General features: G+C 42.2%; 1 long non-coding RNA gene across 1 annotated transcript in view; it reads left to right on the top strand.

The window, feature by feature from the left end:
- The window catches only part of LOC136313211 (uncharacterized), a 67,219-nt gene that overhangs the window by 16,326 nt on the left and 31,185 nt on the right, over window positions 1-19,708 (top strand). The window contains exons 2-3 of the long non-coding RNA XR_010727111.1: window positions 2,104-2,177; window positions 8,533-8,650. This is a non-coding gene — a long non-coding RNA (uncharacterized lncRNA). The remainder of the gene's footprint in view (window positions 1-2,103; window positions 2,178-8,532; window positions 8,651-19,708) is intronic.

Genomic DNA, 19,708 nt, shown 5'->3' with positions numbered 1-19,708 from the left:
CTCCCCACTGCAGAGGCCAGGAGCAAAGCTGAACGTGTTTAATGTTATACACCACCTCGCTGTGCCAAGGGAAACTGACTGGAGGGCCCACCAGTGAAGTATTAGATAATTGGGTAAGAACAGGACACAGGGACTTCCTCTAGACCAAACCACATACCCTCCAGCCTGGGGCTCCAAATAACCTTCCTCAATGGATAGGACAGGCACATCCCGGACAGGCAGCCTGGGGAGAAGACTGGAAACCAGGGGAACAAAAGATGGGGTCCCTTTATGTCGCCTGACTCCGGGAGAAACGAGGTGCTTTGCCTTTGTGTTACCTACGCCGGGATAGGGAGTGTGGCTGAGTGTTTTCCTCACTGTGCTCAATGAGAGAAGCTGTTTAAACTACCTTTCCATGGATCACTTCATTAAGGGCCAACTGGAGCCCCGTTTACCCTTCTGTTGTCAAGAAAAAACAGCTGTTTACCCAAATTGAGGTCTCCTTCTTCCATGACGGTCATTACCGCCTCCCTGGTAAGAGATAATGGGCTTGAATTTCCCAGCTGAATGGGAGTTGATCAAGCCTTGACTCTGCTGGTGAAGTCCATCTGTAACCCAGAGTGGCCTGGTCCCTAGTCCCCAGCAGCCATGACTCCGGCCTCCGCTGCTACTATTTTCTCACTTCAAGAAGCCTTTCTAAATGGAATCATAGACAGTGCGTCACCTTCCTGGGACTGGCTTTTTCACTCAGCGTCATTCTCTGGATTCATCCGCGAAGCAAGAGCTCCTTCCTGTTTGTCACTGAGTAGTGTTCCGTGGTGTACAGATGATGGATGGGATCCGGGTCGCTCGCAGTTTGGGGTCACTCTGACTAAAGCAACTCTGAACATTCATTGTACAGGCTTTGGTGTGAACATTCATTTTCATTTTTCTGGGATGAATGTTCAAGAGTTAAGGCTGGGTCACGGAACAATTGCATATTTAGTTGTTTAGAAACTGGTTTCCAGAGTGGCCATACATATTAGGTTCCCAACAGCAATGTCTGAGTGAGACATCTCTCTATCTTTACTAGCATTGGGTGGCGTCGGTATTTTTTATTCTTGCCATTCTGATACATGTGTGGTAATATCTCATTGCGGTATTAAGTGTACCTAATGGCTAATGATGCTGAACATCTTTTCATTTGTTTATTTTCCATTTCTATATCCTCATCAGGGAAATGTCTATTCGTGTCTTCTGTCCATTTTCTTATTGGATTTTTTTGTTTTTTGTTTTTATGAGATTTTTTTTTAACTGCTGAGTTTTGAGAGTTTTCTGTATGTTCTAGATACTAAGCTTCTGTCACAAATGTGACGAACGTCTTTTCTCTGTCTGTAGCTTGCATTCCTGTCTTCTTAATGGGATCTTTCACAGAGCAAAAGGTTTTCATTTTCATGGGATCTAATTTATTGCATTTACCTTTTTGAATCAAGTCTAAGATTTCTGACTAGACCTAGGTCCTAAAGATTTTCTCATATATTACTTTTCTAGAAGTTTTATAGTTTCGTGTTTTCGATTTGCAACCATGATCCAGTTTAAGTTAATAGAAAAGGTATGACATTTCAGTCAAGATTTTATTTTCTTTGTGGATGTCCAGTGACTTCAGCACCATTTGTTGAAAAGACTATCTTCCCTCCATTGAATTGATTTTGCACCTTTGTCAAAAATTAGATAGGCATATTTGTGTAGGTGAAGAGTTTTTAAAGTTTAAGTAAAACAGCAAGTTACAAAACCATATGTGTGGTATAATCCCATTGTTTTGAAAACATTAATATATATATACATATTCACAATGATGTTTACTGTGATTACCTCTGGAGGTGGAGGCATGAGGGTTTTTACCTTATATACTTAAATATAATAGCTAGTTTATTGAGCATTTATTATGTGACAGATGCTAGGCAGGATTTTATAATTAATAACATACTATTATAATAAAATAATGAGGATAATGACCATGATTACTAAATTATTACTAACTCTCATATAGCCAAGTCCTGTTTTTAAATGCCTAACATATATCTTCTCATCTAATTATCACAGCAGCCCTCTGAGTTAATTTTTGTTATTATTCTTATATTACAGTAAGGAAGAAGAGGCTTAGAGGCGTTGTGTGCCCAAGGCCACAGAACAAGAAAGCTGCAAAGATACAGACCCAGGTATTCTGACACTACATTAAGCCTTTGACCTCTATATTACACTGTCTACCTGTATGTTGTTTGAATTGTTTGACAGCATAAAGTTGTATCTTTCACAATTAGAAAAAAAGATGGCTTAAAATAATGCAATCTGACTTATATTGAATACAAGAAAACACATGGCTTCTCCTTGACCAACTTTGCTGCAGTATCAACTCTGCAGTTGCCTGAGCCAATGGTCTATGACAGGGATTTTCAGCCCAGGTGTCGCGGCACACTGGTGTGCCACCAGCATTTTTTTTTTTTTTTTTTTTTTGTATTTTTCTGAAGCTGGAAACGGGGAGAGACAGTCAGACTCCCGCATGCGCCCACCGGGATCCACACAGCAGGCCCACCAGGGGCGATGCTCTGCCCACCAGGGGGCGATGCTCTGCCCCTCCGAGGCGTCGCTCTGCCCCTCCGGGGCACCGCTCTGCTGCGACCAGAGCCACTCTAGCGCCTGGGGCAGAGGCCAAGGAGCCATCCCCAGCGACCGGGCCATCTTTTGCTCCAATGGAGCCTTGGCTGCGGGAGGGGAAGAGAGAGACAGAGAGGAAGGGAGGGGGTGGAGAAGCAAATGGGCGCTTCTCCTATGTGCCCTGGCCGGGAATCGAACCCGGGTCCCCCGCACGCCAGGCCGACGCTCTACCGCTGAGCCAACTGGCCAGGGCCGCCACCACCATTTTTAAAACATGTAGTACCTGACTATTTAGTCGGGGGCACGGACCTTTAGATTGTCAAATAAAAGAATGACAAGAGCTAGCACAACCATAATGACAAGTCGGTATGAATGAATCAAAATTGTACCTATAATTTTTGTCAGATTGGCAAAAAATATATTTTTTGGTGTACTGCAGAGTTTTAGTTATCAGCTTATGCATGCCATGAGATGAAAAAGGTTGAAAATTGCTGATATGAGAATATTCTCTCTTGGATCCGTGTGGGGTTTTTGTTGTTGTTTTTTTTACCTTAAATTTTTTTTCTGAAACTTCTAGAATATTCCCACATAGTTTTCAAAAAGAACTCACTTTTTAAAAGAATATATTTCTTTCTTAAGAACTTTGCTTGGCTGGTTCAGATGGCTCCTGAGAATTAAGTGGTCTCCACAATGTCTCCTCTATATTCCAAATAAACAAGACAAAGCCAAGAAGTTTTGTGACAGGACATGACCCGAGCACTCTAGTCTTTATGGCCTAGAGTCACCACGCCAGAATGTACCCAAAGGCAAACAGCGAGCATTCTTTAAATATTTCTGTTAAAAGAAATAAATAAAGCAAGCCTCTAGTTTATTCCTTTTATTAAGTAGCAAGCACCTAAAAAAGAAAGCGTAAGTGTGTGTTAAAATGTACATTCATGAAAATATGTAAGTTTTTCCTGGAGTAAGCACGCCCTCCACTACCCCAAATCCTGCAAATGAAGAGAGACGGGGTTCATATAAGCTTTCATAGGGCTTTCTCTCAATCTCCTTGTCCCCCACTTTTTTTTTTTTGTATTTTTCTGAAGTTGGAAATGGGGAGGCAGTCAGACAGACTCCCGCATGCGCCCGACCAGGATCCACCCGGCATGCCCACCAGGGGGTGATGCTCTGCCCATCCGGAGCGTCACTTTGTTGCAACCAGAGCCATTCTAGCACTTGAGGCAGAGGCCACAGAGCCATCCTCAGTGCCCGGGACAACTTTGCTCCAATGGAGCCTTGACTGTGGGAGGGGAAGAGAGAGACAGAGAGGAAGGAGAGGGGGAGGGGTGGAGAAGCAGATGGGTGCCTCTTCTGTGTGCCCTGGCCTGGAATCAAACCCAAGACTCCTGCACGCCAGGCTGATGCTCTGCCACTGAGCCAACAGGCCAGGGCCTTGTCCCCCACTTTTTGATTCACTGACATGTTCCCCCATCCTAAAACCTCCACATAAAATAAAAATTACAAATTAAAAGAACTTTTAAAAATAAAATGTTTTTAAAATAGAATTGTTTTTCCATGTACTATTTCTTCTACCTTGGATACATTTCTTCCACGGTCATACCTTTCTGTTCTGATGGCCACTGACTTAGTTGGGGTTCATGTCACATGTTTTCATCTGTATTCTTGTGACAATATTTTGCCTTCTCTTCACTTCAGTCTTTCTTGTCCGGTCTGCCCCACCCACACTGCCAGAAAACATAGCTCTGGCTATGGGTGTTCGTCTGCTCAAAGATCCTCGATGGCTCCCGCTGCCTCCTGACACAAATACAGACTCTACAATTTAGAATTCAAGGACAGTCTCAAAAGCACTCCAATCCACCATTCCCTGTCTTTTTTCTTTTTTTCTTTATTTACCCCTAACCTTGACCCCGCACACTCCATTCAACCTAGAGGGAAGACCACTTTCAAGATTACCTTACCACCTGCGTGCTTTTCCTCAGGCGGAGCCCTCAGACAGGCTGTCCTCATAGGGCATGTGGTCATTCACTTCCCCTTTCAAAGCCATCAGAGCTCCTCCCCCATGAAGTTTTTCCTTAACTTTATCCAGATTGGCTGAGACCTTGAATATGCTAATTCTCATTCTCACTTCTACATAGTGGCTTGCAACTTCTAAGCACTCTCGTGGCACTTTTAATCTAATCCTCATGACACTGTGAGTTAGTATGTGCTGATGATAAATGTTTAACATCTGGCTCAGGGTGGAGCAGGAAAATAACGTGTGCATATCTATGTATTTATTATAAATGTTGCTGATATGAAGAATAGAAAGCAAGCCTGACCTGTGGTGGTGCAGTGGATAGTCGACCTGGAAACGCTGAGGTCGCCAGTTCAAAACCCTGGGCTTGCCTGGTCAAGGCACATATGGGAGTTGATGCTTCCAGCTCCTCCCCCCTTCTCTCTCTCTGTCTCTCCTCTCTCTCTCTCTCTCTCTCTCTCTCTCTCTCTCTCTGTCTCTGTCTCTCCCTCTCCTCTCTAAAATGAATTTAAAAAAATAAAATAAAATAAAATAAAGAATAGAAAGCACAACATTTAAAAATAATAATGAAATATGCAATACTCTTTTTTGTACATTCCATATAGCGCATTGATTTTCACAAAACGCTCTTCTTCATTTTTTTTCTTTGTTGAACATTGATATCTGTGTAGCCCACCTCTGGTTGCAATAGATGAGTAATGATACTTCCCACATGAATGTTTGTTGATATTTTTGTGTACAAAATATGAGTAAGGTATAAGTAAAATGAGGTATGCTGGAATTTTACTTATTCATTGATAATGTGTGTGACTTCTTTGCTGACTCAGATAATAGCTTTCAAATACAGGAAGACTGGCTCCACAAATTTTTGTACTATTCACAATGTCATAGTTGCAAACAGGGTATAATTTTAAGGTTACTCTGCATTATTTCCAACTCACTCTTTAGTCTGGAAAATCAAAATAACAATAAACTAAGCCTTGGTGTATAACATTTGCCAGTTTCCATGGTGTAATTATTCCCATGGATGATTTCAAAGCTATCAACCTGGTATCACAGAACACTGAGTTGAAAAGAGAGGGATAGTCACCAATCATTATATACTATTTCCACCATGTAGAGATGATGAATGTAAACAAACTAAAGAGCATAATTAAAGCTAAACTAATTAGAAATAGTCAATTAATATTTAACAAAGGGAGAAAAGCATTTCAGTGGGAAAAGGAATTTATCTACATGGGTAAAAATGAACTTTGACTCATATCTTATACCATATACAAAAATCAATTGGAGACAGTTCATATACCTCAACATAAAAGCTATAGGAAGACTAGGAGAATGTCTTCACGACATTTAAGTAATGAAAGGTTTCTAAGAACACATTAGTACTAACCATAAAGAAACAAATGATAAAGATAGCAATACATACATCTGACTTCAAACTCGCATTTACAATATACACTGCTCACAAAAATTAGTGAATCAGGGAATGTGCAGATACTCCAGTACTTTCAGCCTTTTGTATAGTGCATTTTCACCAATGAAATAAAAGTTGGTTTTACATTCATTTGCATAATTGAACAAGTTTCTTTGACTTGTCATTTGTTTTTCTGATGTTCTTGTTTAATAAAAAAAAATCAAATGCTTCTTTTTTTATTGCTTCATATTCATTTTGATATATCCCCTAATTTTTGTGAGCAGTATATAATTATATTTTTTTAAAAACCCCAAACTTCAATATTTAAAAGATAAATGACACTATTTAAAATAAAATGGACATATGGCTCAAACAAGAACTTAAGAAAAATATCAAACGGTCAAGAAGCACATGAAAAAATGTTCAATATTAGTCGTCAGAAAAATGCAAATTAAAACCATGAGATAATGTTATACACTCACTAAGATGGCTAAAAAATAAGAGATTGAAAACTCCATATGTTGATGTGGACCCAGGGCGGGTACAAAATGATAGAATCACTGAAAATCAATGTAGCAATATCATAAAGGTAAACTTCCACCCATCCCATGTCCCAGCAATATCACCCCTAGATGTTTACCCAAAAGAACATACATACAGACTCGAAAAGACTTGTACAAGAATATTTCTGGAAAATGTATTAGCAATATAAATAACTATAAAGAGAGCCCAGATGTCCATCAAAATGAAATAAATAAACAACTGGTGATACTTTCATACAATGGAATACTGGATTGTAATGAAAAGTAACAAACTACTAATATACCCCCAATATCAATGACCTCAAAAACATTAGGCTGAATACTGCTGTGTTATTTCATTCAGTTGAAGTATTGAAACAGACGAAAGTAATCTCTAATTAAAAATAGTGTCTTAGCCCTGGCCGGTTGGCTCAGCGGTAGAGCGTCGGCCTAGCGTGTGGAGGATCCAGGTTCGATTCCCGGCCAGGGCACACAGAAGAAGCGCCCATTTGCTTCTCCACCCCTCCGCCGCGCTTTCCTCTCTGTCTCTCTCTTCCCCTCCCACAACCGAGGCTCCATTGGAGCAAAGATGGCCCGGGCGCTGGGGATGGCTCTGTGGCCTCTGCCTCAGGCGCTAGAGTGGCTCTGGTCGCAACATGGCGACGCCCCGGAGGGGCAGAGCATCGCCCCCTGGTGGGCAGAGCGTCGCCCCTGGTGGGCGTGCTGGGTGGATCCCGGTTGGGCGCATGCGGGAGTCTGTCTGACTGTCTCTCCCTGTTTCCAGCTTCAGAAAAATGAAAAAAAAAATAGTGTCTTAAAGGTTTTTTCTTCTTATCACTAAGAATTCCAGTCAATATAAAAACCTTAAGTGAGAGTGTACACACACACACACACACACACACACACACAACCTTCTGACAGATGATACCAAACCTGACTTAGCCTTCTCCTTCACCGAGACACAGAAATTGGATTTTTTTTTCCCTGCTAGTACAGAATCTTATGTACTCAGGAATGCAAACTATAAATCAATACGCACGTCTTAAAGGTGACATTTAAACAACTGTACATCCTGGAGCCTTTCAGGATCTCAGGATCATTTTGTTCCTGTCAACTGTCTAACTTTTTAAATAATTTATGTGCATCCTACTCTGCATCTTGCAATATAGGATGAACCTTCACTCTCTGTGTGCATGGCTTCATTCAACTAGCCAGTCATTTAGTCACTTAATATTATTGAGCACCTACTGTGTGCTGGGCACTGTCTTGTGCAGTGTTACCATAATAGTGGAAAAGACAGGCACAGCCTAAATCTGGAACTTACATGGGGAGAATAGACAACAAATTATGGGTTACACCAATAATTGTTAAATTTCTATTGAGGTGATTGCAATATCACTTTTATATATGATATAAGGAAGTTGTACAGTGTATACTTCTCATGAACACATTTACCAGTAAGTCCTGATCTTGTCTTAGATTGATGGAGTAAGACTAAATATCAAGGAGTACTTCCTGGAGGAAGAAGCTTTCGAGCTGAGAACCAAGAATATACTTGGAGGAGGTGAATATTTCAGGTGGCAGAAGCATTATATATGTCAGTGTACCTGATAAACAAAAGAACATTATTTTTAAGCTACTGAAAGACAGTTTATCATTGGAGAAAGTAGAGATAAAAAGTGAGTCTGGTAGAATTGGCAAGGTCTAAAAATTAGCAGGGCTGTGTTAAGAATTTTCACTTTCTCAATCCAGTTGGACAGATAGGATCATCTGTCTACAGTGTGTAAACAGACTGAGCAGTGTGTGCACCAGCTGCGGGAAGCCCAGCTCTGGGCCGGCCGGGTCCATAATAACAAGTGCTCCTGCTAATTTCCTGTGAAAGACATGCTCTTAATGCTGTGGACTAGGGAGATAACTTAGATAACCCTACTTTGAACAGTTAGCAATACAGTTGCTCTGCTTTTTAGACAAAAGACAGAGACCTGAGAGGCTCCAGAGAGGGTGTTTAAGAACAGCCAGCCAGAAGGACTCGAGAATGGACAGACCACAGAAGATAACCTCAGGAGGCCAACATCTGAGGTGCAGGTATGTGCTGGTCTTGTTTTTTAAAATTTTTATTTACACCAGCAATTAATGAGAGCCCATTCTGTCTCAGAACTGCACCAAGTGCTTAATAGTTATCACTGTTAATCTTCAGCTCTGTCCCACAAGGCATCTGGTAATATTAAATACTTTTGGCCAAAAAAGAACTGGAAGTTCAAAGAAGAGTAACTTGAGGTTGCTCATCAGTAAGAGGCAGGACTTGAACCCAGGTCTCCCTGATGTCAAATGTGGTTCTTCACTACCTCTAACCTCTTGCCCTGGTTCTCCTTTCTTTATTCCCATCATATTTGGAAACAATTTCAAGTTCTTCTGTACTTTGCCATAACAACGTAGCATATTAGCTCTGAAGGGCTATTAGGAATCAGATAGGTCAATCCTCTGATTTATAGGGAAACAACATGAGACTTAGAGGTATGCTGGGACTACACAAAGCCCCCTAACAAATACTAGGCAAGTGACATACAGAACCCCCAGTCTTCCTATAGATCACACTATGGTTTATCTCATTCACACTCTTTACAGATATGAGGATTTTGCTTAGCAAAGTCGTACTGCATTTGTGGCCTAGTTAGGGGAGGTGGGCAGTTCTAGACACTGGTCTATGTACATAGTGATCATCCACAGGAGCTTCAGGGAAGTGGGACTAAAACTAGACAAGAAAAAACAAAACAAAACAAAACTAGACAAGAAATTCTATTTTGTTTAGTCTCCCCTTCTCCAATGAGAAGAAGAAATGTTACTTAACCTGTATTAAATGTTGAACATTTTAGAACTTGTAGCTGTACTCGTCGCTTCATTATTCACATGTTGCTTAGGGAACCATGCTGGCTGCTGGGGCCAGGTTGCTTCTTTGGTTACCTACAACAGCAAAGCGGACAGGAAAACTTAATCACATGAGCAGCAAAGCAATGGCCCCCAGTAGTAGAACAGTAGACTAGTTAGGATTTTTACAAGGGGCATCTGCCTTATTTATAGTTCAAATTATACATCGGTACCAAAAATGACGCACAAAGGCCCTAGAACATATTTGATGATCTAGTATTGCGTAATTAAATACAATTAATATGTAGCTAGTACAGATTCTGTAATTAACAAATCTCTCAGCAATTCTTGTTGGTGGAGAAGCAGCCACACAGATCCCAACTAGGAATGGTCCCTTCTTGGGATGCACCCAGGTTTGGCTATAGCAAACTTTAAGACTCAAGGGAAATTCTGTAAGTTTCCAACACAGGACTTGGGGTTGTGTATGTGTTGAACAGGGGTGTTCTGGAGGTTCAGCGACTATCAGAATGCCCAGGCATGCTTATTTTAGCAGAATTCTTCACTTTCAGAGAGGCAATCCATAGTCTCTGACTGCACCTGGAAATAAATTTTACCTTCTATTTTATAATTGAACCAATTTTTTATTTTTAAGATAAAGAACATTAGCTTTTACAACTCAAGAGGAAATCTCTGTGGGCTGCTTTTACTCATCTTCTCCTTTTTGATCAGGAATAGATATTTAATTTCTGACCCAACCATATGTTCTCCCAACCTATGGAGAGACAGGAGGCTCTTTTTTCCTCCTGTTGGATTACCACCGTGGTTTTTCCCTGACTGTATTATACCCCACCATGGAAAAACCTTGCTCAGAGTTGTGGCTAGGAAACAAAATCTCAGAGGTATTAAAAAAGAGACAGGGTAATGCAATGTGTGGGATTTGGATTAAGCTCTAAAAAGTTGTTAATTCCATCTCCACTCTTAACTATTTGCATGACCTTCAACAAGTTAGGTAACTGCTCTGAATCTAAGTTTCCTCGTGGATGTAACTTTTTTTTTTCAGGTTAGCATGATGATAAAATGAGACCCCAATGATATAGTATCTTGCAAAGACCCTGGCAAAAAAAGTTGAATCTTTACCATTATTGTCTCTTTAAAAAAACTTGACACCAAGCCCATATAGCTTTTAATAAATTCAGAACAGCTCATCTCATTTCAAACAAGACACTGTGGAAACTTAAAAGGAGAGATAGGACCGAAGGCTGAGAAAGGTTCTCAACAAAAACAGGAGACAACCCACAATAACAGGGGATTTGCCATAATCATTTCTGAAGATCTCTCCTGAGTAATGTGGAGCTCTTGCACAATGGCCAACCATGAATTTGACAAACAGAATGATTGTTTTGGTCTGTGGTAGGTCAGAGAACAACAGTCACCCAGAAGTCCATGGAAGGGATTTAAATTGGGTAAATCTTTCAACCTCTCCTGATAAGTTAAGCATAGTCAGCCGTGATAGAAACTGCTAATGGTAACTTCTGGATTTCCAAGGACCCCCACACAAGTTGACACCTTGTTTCAGTGTGTTTGTTTTGGAAGCAGTAATGAGTGTGAACAGAATGAGAACCTCCCTAGATTCTTAAATATAATCACTTCTTGGATTTCAGTAAGCTGAGGAATGAGCTTTCTGACTGAGACTGTGAAACTAGATAATGAGGTCATAGGCCATTTTTGGTAGCAGCTTTAGGCCAGAGACCAACGCCAGACTTTTGGCTTAGACCTAACACATTCAAAAGTAAAAATATGTAGTGCATAATATATATTTGTATTTATTAGGGTGAATGAGCCTTTCACCTGATTTTCTTTCTCTGGTTTCAGTGCACACCCCCTGAAATGCTTGTAGCCAACCACACTTGTTAATGACACAGCTGGGATCTCTGGGAGGCTGGTATTTCTATTATTTGATAGAAATAAAGTATTATATATGAAGTAAACTATCCCCCATGACCCCATGCTATTAAGATGAATAAATGTCTTCAAGAACACCAAGGTCAAACACAGGAGGGAAAATTCCCAGTAGTAAATCTGAAGAGGTAGTCCTGATAATAACAACAAAAGTTGGACTATTCACTGAGCATGTGTGGAACACTGTGGTGAGTGCTTGGCATGCATTCTCATTTGTAATTTGCATAATAATCCTATTGTTTTCACCATTTTACACGTGTGGATAGTAAGGCCAAGAAGGACTAAGTAACTTGTCCCTGAGCACATAGCTAGAAAGTAATGAGGGAGAGATTTTTAATGCATGTCTATAAAGTCTTTTAACTACTGCAGGGGCTCAGGCTAAGGATAAACTGTGTAAGCCATTTTCTCATTCAAGGGTCCTTTACAGCATGGTGACCATGTGGCCAGCACTGGGATAGATGATAAAGAGCCAAAGACAAATTCAACCCAGTGGTACACCCTTGAGAAGTCACAGAGAGAGAGGTCTGATACATAAACAAATCATTGCGCAACTATGTGGTCGGTGAAGCAAAAAGGTGTGGGTCAAGGATGCCTTGGGAGCCCAGAGGAGGAGGCTTCTTCTTGGCTTAAGTAGAAACACATTCCAGGGGAAGGGATTAGATGAATAGGATCACCAAGGCAAGAAGGAGTAGAGGAGGCACGTGTGAGGAACAACCAACAGCTGGCATGGTGGAGGAGACGGGAGTCGGGGAGTGGTGGGTGAGGAAAATAAAGAGGTAGATAGGTTAGATCTTTGGAGGATTTTGTGACCTCAGTTATGGAAGTTGAAGTAATGTTGTTGCCAAGTATAATTCAAGTTCTAAAATAATCTTTCTGACTCCAAAGCATAAATTAGTCTGGAGGAAACCAAGGTTGGTGACAGGAAGTCTACTTGGGGAAGTAGTGCAACAGTCCAGACAAGAAAGGGTGGGGTCTTGAGCTGTGGACCTTATAACTGAGGTTGAGTAAATTCATAAGGTATTCATAAGTTCCATCAGAAGAATTTGGGGACTAACTGGGGATGGATTAGATGTGTGGAAGAAGAGGAGGAAGATTTCAGGTGACTCTGGCTACATGATTCTTGGGACATAAGATAGTCCTAAAACCATCCCATAGAGAAGTAGAGTCACTTGTTTTTCTCTCCAAACATCTTAATTTCCTGACTTTTCCCAGAGTCTTCCTTCCTCATGATGCCCATATGGTCCAGAACTTCCTGTATTCTCTCAACCACTGTGGTTGGTTCACAAGGGATGCCTGACCATGTAATGTCTATCTCATGGTCCAGTTCTAAAGCCAAACCACAGCCCTTAATCTCAGAGGAATCAGGATTGTACAGCCTCTGTCTCCTACACAGCTACTTGGCTTTTTCCAGCTTCATGGTGCCATGATCTATGGATAGCTGTGTCATATCTTTCCAATATGGGAGTTTGCAACAAACACCTCCTTTTTAATCAGGCACTTTTAGCCTGCATGTGTTAAGATTCTGCCTTGTCACAACAATGTGTAAATGTTTTGCTTTGGGCTTAAACCTGTCTGTACCCATAACAGACTTGCTAGGGTTGATTTCTTATTAGCCTAGAAAGAAGCTTCTTTTAGCATGTGATTTTCTTAGGATTTTAGAGATTTTATGGTTCAAGATCCTGCTCTCTGTAGGCCTTGAACCCTCAAATTTTCAATCCACGGGGCCTTTTCCACTTGCTCTCAGGAATGAGAACTGACCATGGGAGCATCTCTGACACAGATGGCCTGAATTTCTCATTAGCACATCCTCCCTGCCATCTCCAAACCCAGCAGCAGTTCAAATAATCTTTGCTAAACTCTGCTTATGCTCTCCGGTTCTTTGCATTCCTCCCCTCTTCAGAGGCAAGTCTAAATTCTGCAAAGGAGGAGCCCCTTTGTGATGTCCAGCAGCAGAAAACAGACCGTTATCATGAGCTCTGGGGAGAAAAAACTTAATGGACTGCATTCAGCCTGAACTGCTAGAACCTGCAGCTACAGGATCTGGGGAACCAACACACACACACACACACACACACACACACACACACATACACACAACTGTTCAGAAGTAAATGGCTAAAGAGAAACACAATGACAGCATCAAATGATGGAGAGGATGTAGAGCAACCAGAATTCCCATATATTGTTGGTGGGAGTGTAAAATGGTGAAAATCACTTTGGTAAACTGTTTATCAGACTTTTCAAAAGTTGAGCACACAAGTACCTAATCACCCAACAATTTCACTCTGAGATATTTATTCAAGAAGAAATAAAAACATAAATCTACAAAAAGCCTTGTATAAGAATGTTGATAGCAGTGTTACTCACAGCAGCCAAACACTGGAAAAAAGATCAAGTGCTCATCGATAGGAAAAATAAATAAATTGTGATGTATTCATATGATACAATATTACTCAGAAGAAAGAAGTGGGATGAACTACATTCATGCAACAACATGGATGCTTCTTAAAAATAATATGCTGAGTAAAATAAATCAGACACAAAAGTACGTACTGTACGGTTCCATTTATATGAAATTCTAACAGTGGTCGGCAAACTCATTAGTCAACAAAGACAAATATCAACAGTACAACGATTGAAATTTCTTTTGAGAGCCAAATTTTTTAAACTTAAACTATATAGGTAGGTACATTGTTATAAACTTAATTTGGGTACTCGCTGGCCTTTGCTGAAAATGTCCTCAATCTGATTGAGCCACATGTGGCTCGTGAGCTGCGGTTTGCCGACCACTGTTCTAGGATATGCAAAACTAACCTACAGTGAGACAAATCCAGTCATACAAATCAGATCAGTGGTTGCTTCTGGTATAGAGAATTGACTGGAAAATGGCACAAGGGAACTTTTTGTGGTGATGGAAACATTCTATGTCCTGATTGGGGGCAGTGAGGTTACACAAGTAGATGTGTTTGTCAAGGCTGAGTCAACAGTACACTGAAAAGCATTTCACTGTATGCAAATTATACCCCAATTTAAGAAAAGAGTATTGAATGCTTTGCAAGTCTCAAACAAAGAAAATCCTGGACTTAGGAGACAGAGGAGTGGGGACATCATGTGGTCCCACCCATTGTGTAAGTAGAGAAACTGAGTCCCCAAGAGGAGAAGTAACATGTTCAAGATCATATAGACTTGATGGCTGAAGCAGGACTAGAACCCAAAGACTTTAATACACAGGAGGGTCGGGAGCCTCACTGAGTGACCACTTCCAAAGACAAAGCTGAAAACTACTTCAATCTTGTACTCTCCTTGCTTTAATATTATCAGTTAATACTCCACAGGACCTGGGTCAGCCTGCTGTGCTTCTATCCACCCCAGCCCTGCTCTACACCCCTTCACCACTTCCTCTGGTGGCACTTCACCAAGCTTTGTCTCCAGGAAGACCAGTGCAGTGCGAGGCTAGCTAGAATGAATGAGAATTATTCATTCTCTCTGGATATAGAAGGTCTAGTTTTCAGGTTATCCTTAGGCTATTGGAGAGTCTCTGAAAGAGTTTCATCACCTCTGAGGACAGGTGGAGGAAAACGCTAGTAGCCAGAAATTAGGAAAAATATCCTGGGGCCAAGTTCAGGAGAAACCACAGCTGCCTCGGAAACTATGAAGAGGCCACTGAGTCAGGCAGGAAGTGGAATGAGGAGAAGGATCCGCTCATTCCCACACAGCACTTGCGCAAACCAGGCTGGGCTGCTCACCCTGTTCTAAACAACCTTTCTGACTTAGTAAAGTCAGACTCTCCTGGTGACCCCCGTTCCCACTGCTGCTTCTACATTCTTTTATTCCATTGATTTGAGAGAGAGAGGAAGAGGCAGCAAGAGAGAGAAGGAGGGGAAAGAGAGAGAGAGAGAGAACGAGAAGCATAAACTTGTTCCACTTAATTATTTCATTTAGTTGCGCACTTACTAGTTGCTTTTTGTATGTGCCCTTACTAGGTATTAAACCCATGACCCCCATGACCTCAGCACTCCAGAACAATGCTCTATCCACTGAGCCATCCAGTCAGTACCATGTCTCTATACTCTTTCCTTTAACCAGACATCACTTGGATACCCATGACAGTGGTGAAGAGGGTTACTGAGCAGATAAAATATATTATGCTCACTTTGTTAAAGATGGCGCTGCCCACGTAGAAGCCCATCGCCCAGGTGATTGCTTGAGATGGATGTGATTATGTTAATATGTGTTGGGGGAGGGCTTTCGCACCAAAAGGTTTTAAAAGGAAGAGAGATCATGTTGTTCTGGAAGAAGAGGGATTACGTTCTTGGAGGAGAGCAGAAAGGAGAGCAGGTAAAGGCCATGTGGAGGAGAGGAGAAGCAGCCAAGATGGCGGAGTGCTAAAGGAGAAGCCAGTTTGTGTAGAGTTTGTGCAGAGAGAAGGAGATGGGGAACAGAGGTGAATAAGGCTGGTGAGCTAGAAACCTTTGATTCTAGGAAACTCAGATGAGTCAGTGGCTTTGGGAGCCCTGAATGGAAAGGGAAGTGTTTTCCCACTGTGTGCATTACTTGCCTGCCGAGCGCAAGCTAGGATTAAAGATGATGGCCCACCAGTTTTTGGCTCTGTTGTTTCATTACCGACTGTCCAAATCTAATGTGCCTGCACTGGCCAGGCAGCTGTGATGGTGGCCGTGGCTACTGGCTTTACAAGGGTCAACCAGGTTATATGTGGTCTCAGCCCCATCGCTTCTGAAGAAAGCAGGAGAAGAGTCCCTATTAAACCATAGCAGTACTCTGAGACAACAACCTAAATGCTTAATCTTAAACGTATCAGGATGGAAATGCTTCCTATAGGATCTGGAGACATTGCATATCAACGTAGATGGTGAATTTTGTTCCTCAGCTGCCCCTTTGCTCAGCCAGCAAAGCCCTCAGTAGGGTACCATCCCATCTTCTTCACTGAGGACAGCCTCCCTTATATACCCTGGACAGGTAGCCCTTGAGTTCCCAGTGGAAGGCTTTCCCTCAGGGACAAGAATGCTAACCACAAGCTATGTAAAAATTTTTATAAGCTCCAAGGAATCTTCTCTTATTCCAATGCCAGGCACTTAGTAGATGCTTTAAAAACATAATGATTGTTTCCGGGAATCAGTGGCATTTCACCTCCATGTATTCTGGAGGAAAGAAACAACTTGAGCTTTGAAGTTCAGCCAGTCAGTACTGAAGGGCCCAAGCTGCCGGCCATGCACAAGCATAGCGCATAGCTCCTCTAAGCCTCCGTTTGCTCATTTTCTACGTGAGAAAAATAGGGATACTTCATTGAAAGCAGGGGCTTTAGCCTGAGGTCCATGGATCCTTAAGGAGCCCTTAAAATTGAATGTAATTTTTGATTCATATGTATTTTTCTAAAGGAAAGAGTTTTAGATTTCATCAGATTCTTTAACTAGGTCAGTGACTTAAGATTTTTTTTTTTTTAAAGAAAGAAACCACTGTGGTCTTAGACTTTTTCATGAAGATGGAGATAACGTATATCAAAGTTATGAGACTGTGAGAATCTATCGCAGCCAAAGAACAATCCCCGGCTTAGAGGAGTGAGCCTTGTCAGCTTTGTACGTGGCTGTCCCAACCCTTATGTGTCTGCGGCCCCCAAGAGAGGCCTGTGGAGTGACCAGATAAGTCATCTCCGGTGAATCCTTTCCTCTCTCTGGTTTCTCATCTGTAACGTGCAAAGTTGGACTTGATGTTCACCCAAACCTTGGTTAACATCTTGACACTGGACAGACAAATACGAACATGGTTAGTTCTAGGCTTCATTTTCCAGAGGCCTGAGGAGGGTGGCTTCTGCTTTTTATCTCCGAGAATGTCTCAGATGGCAAACAGAGGTCAGTTTTGGTGCAAAGACATGTGTGGGTCTGGGAATAGGGTGGGAATGCGTCTTCAGGATGGTGCAAGGAGCCCAGTAGACTGAGGACTTCAGGCTCCTCCACTGGAAAAAGATGGTGGGGTCAAGGGACCAAGGTTTTGAGGAGCATACGGGGTCAAAAGGGTAGAGTGGGGGGGGGGTCACAACTTCTCTGCTTCCTTCCAATTGTTCAATGAGCTGAAAGAGGAAACTGAGATAAACACTCCTATTTAGAGTGCAAACCACCAATTTGCATAGATTTAGACAGAAATGAAGCCCTTTGGTGCTCTTCCTCTTTGGCACGCCTCCAGGCACCCTTGAAGGGCTCTTGTGAGGAAGCGGACCTCTTATAGACCACTGGGTTGGGGCAGACTTGCAAACTCACCCTCTAGACAGCTTCGGGGAGAGAAGCTTTCTTTCCCTACCCTTCACAGCTACGTCAAAGGCCTAGGGTGAGTATCCAGGGAAACATCCAGAAAACCCAGTCATCCTTGCTTAGTTCTTCTATGGGTACGTTAAGTGTCCCCAAGCATACATTGAGTGACCATAATGAGTAAAATATATTAGATGGGCAATATTTTGCACTGGCTAGATAAACTGGAGATGCGATCCACTTTCAGGATGCTACAAGTCTCCACCCTTTCTGTGAACTGGATACCTTAATATATGGATACTTTACTATTATGTTAGAGAGTGTCCTACTAACGTTTTTCATTATGTTCAAGCAAGTTTAGTAATTTGTCCACCCAGTGAATTTCTAGGGTGCCAGATCTCCCTGTGGAGAGGAAGGCTGCACCAGGTTCTTGGCCATTCACATGGTCCTGGGATGGAGTATTCCTCTGCAGGGGACTGTTCCACCCCAGAGAACTTCCAGACCCTGGCACAGGACAAAGCCTTGGCCCCTCCACATTTATGAGGTGAGGGGGTGGGAACTGCCCCACCTGCTAGTTTGGCTGCCTTAAATCCCATCCCACGCAGGCTTGGTAGCTCCCTAAGAATTCCCATAGGCCAGGGCCCCAAAAGTTGTTTGGGGGACACACCCATACAGGCACAGTCTGTCCTAGCCCACTAGGCCTGGATTCCATGACCGCATAGCACATCTTCAGCTTCTGGAGTTGGCGTTGTCCTGTCTGTGACACCGTGAGGTTCCCCAGGACAAATCTGGATTAAAACCTACCTTCATCCGGGAAGCTCTCCACACCCACCCCTTGCCTTCCACCTGGGAAGTGAGCTCCCGGCCCTGAGGCTCCTCGTGTGGATTTCAACTTCTCTTGCGGTAAATGTTACTTCCCAAGTGGAACTATAACTGTTCACGCATACATACTATCTCTGGTTCTCCTACTTGTTCATTCCAAAGTTATTTCTTTCTCATTTTAATTCTCTGCCTCCCTAGCACCTGCTTGTTGTCGATTTTTGAATACATTTGTTCAGTTATTATTGACTCATTCATTCAAGAAAATTTATTGAGCATCTCAGCTTCTGCCATCATTGAACTCATAGTCTTAACTGGTGAGGTAGACAGTAATCAAACTGTCCTTTTTAAGTAAGTAAGTAAGGAAGGAAGGAAGGAAGGAAGGAAGGAAGGAAGGAAGGAAGGAAGGAAGAAAGAAAGAAAAGAAAAGGAATGTTGGAAACAATTGCTATGTAAAGGGGGGTACATGATGCTCTAATATCATGACATGACTGAAACAGGTTAGGGAAGACGCTCTCAGGAAAGCAGAAAAGTAAGTAGGAACTAATTGGGCAAGAAGGAAAAGGAGTGTGTTCTAAGAAAAGAAAATGGCATGTGCAAAGGGCCTGTGGCAGGGGAAATCTGGTGTCTGCTAGGGCTTCAAAGAGTACTAGTGTGGCAAGGGCAGAGAGATCTGGGGACAGTATGGTGCCAGCCAAGACTGGAGAGGGAGACAAGGGAAAGTAATCATTTGCATGATCAATTGAATGAGTTGAAAGGATGAGTGAGTGGGTGATAATACCTCCTGCCTCTTCACTGGGAGTAATGAAAGAGTACTGGTTTGAAAGCCACAATTGTCAAGTACTGATTAGCTCTCTGCCACCAGCTCTTCTGTGATATGCAGTTAGACAATTGCACTTTCTGGGCCTCTGTTCTTTATCTGCTATGATGACAGAGGAGAGATGGGTCATTGCAGTGATGTTTTTAATTTTTCCTATAGATATACTTGTGAAGTTGACTCTAGGATATGGTGATGTGTGCTCTAAGCTTCAACCAGGTTTCACAAAAGCAGATGCCTCAGGGCAACCATGGTCCCATAAATGCATCAAGCCAGCCTGGGGTTAGATAATGGAGGCCAATGTGCTGCTTCACACCTGCCCTCCACAACACCGTGCCTGGTAAGAGAACACACTCCCGCTGGCCTGCAATTCGCCAGTCAAGAGCACAGGCACTTTACACAGTGTCATCTCAACTCACGAAT

The sequence above is a fragment of the Saccopteryx bilineata genome, chromosome 9 (genome assembly GCF_036850765.1).
Source record: "Saccopteryx bilineata isolate mSacBil1 chromosome 9, mSacBil1_pri_phased_curated, whole genome shotgun sequence".
Taxonomy (NCBI): domain Eukaryota; kingdom Metazoa; phylum Chordata; class Mammalia; order Chiroptera; family Emballonuridae; genus Saccopteryx; species Saccopteryx bilineata.
Note: the sequence above shows the minus strand (reverse complement) of the source record. Positions and strands in the feature narration are given on the sequence as shown.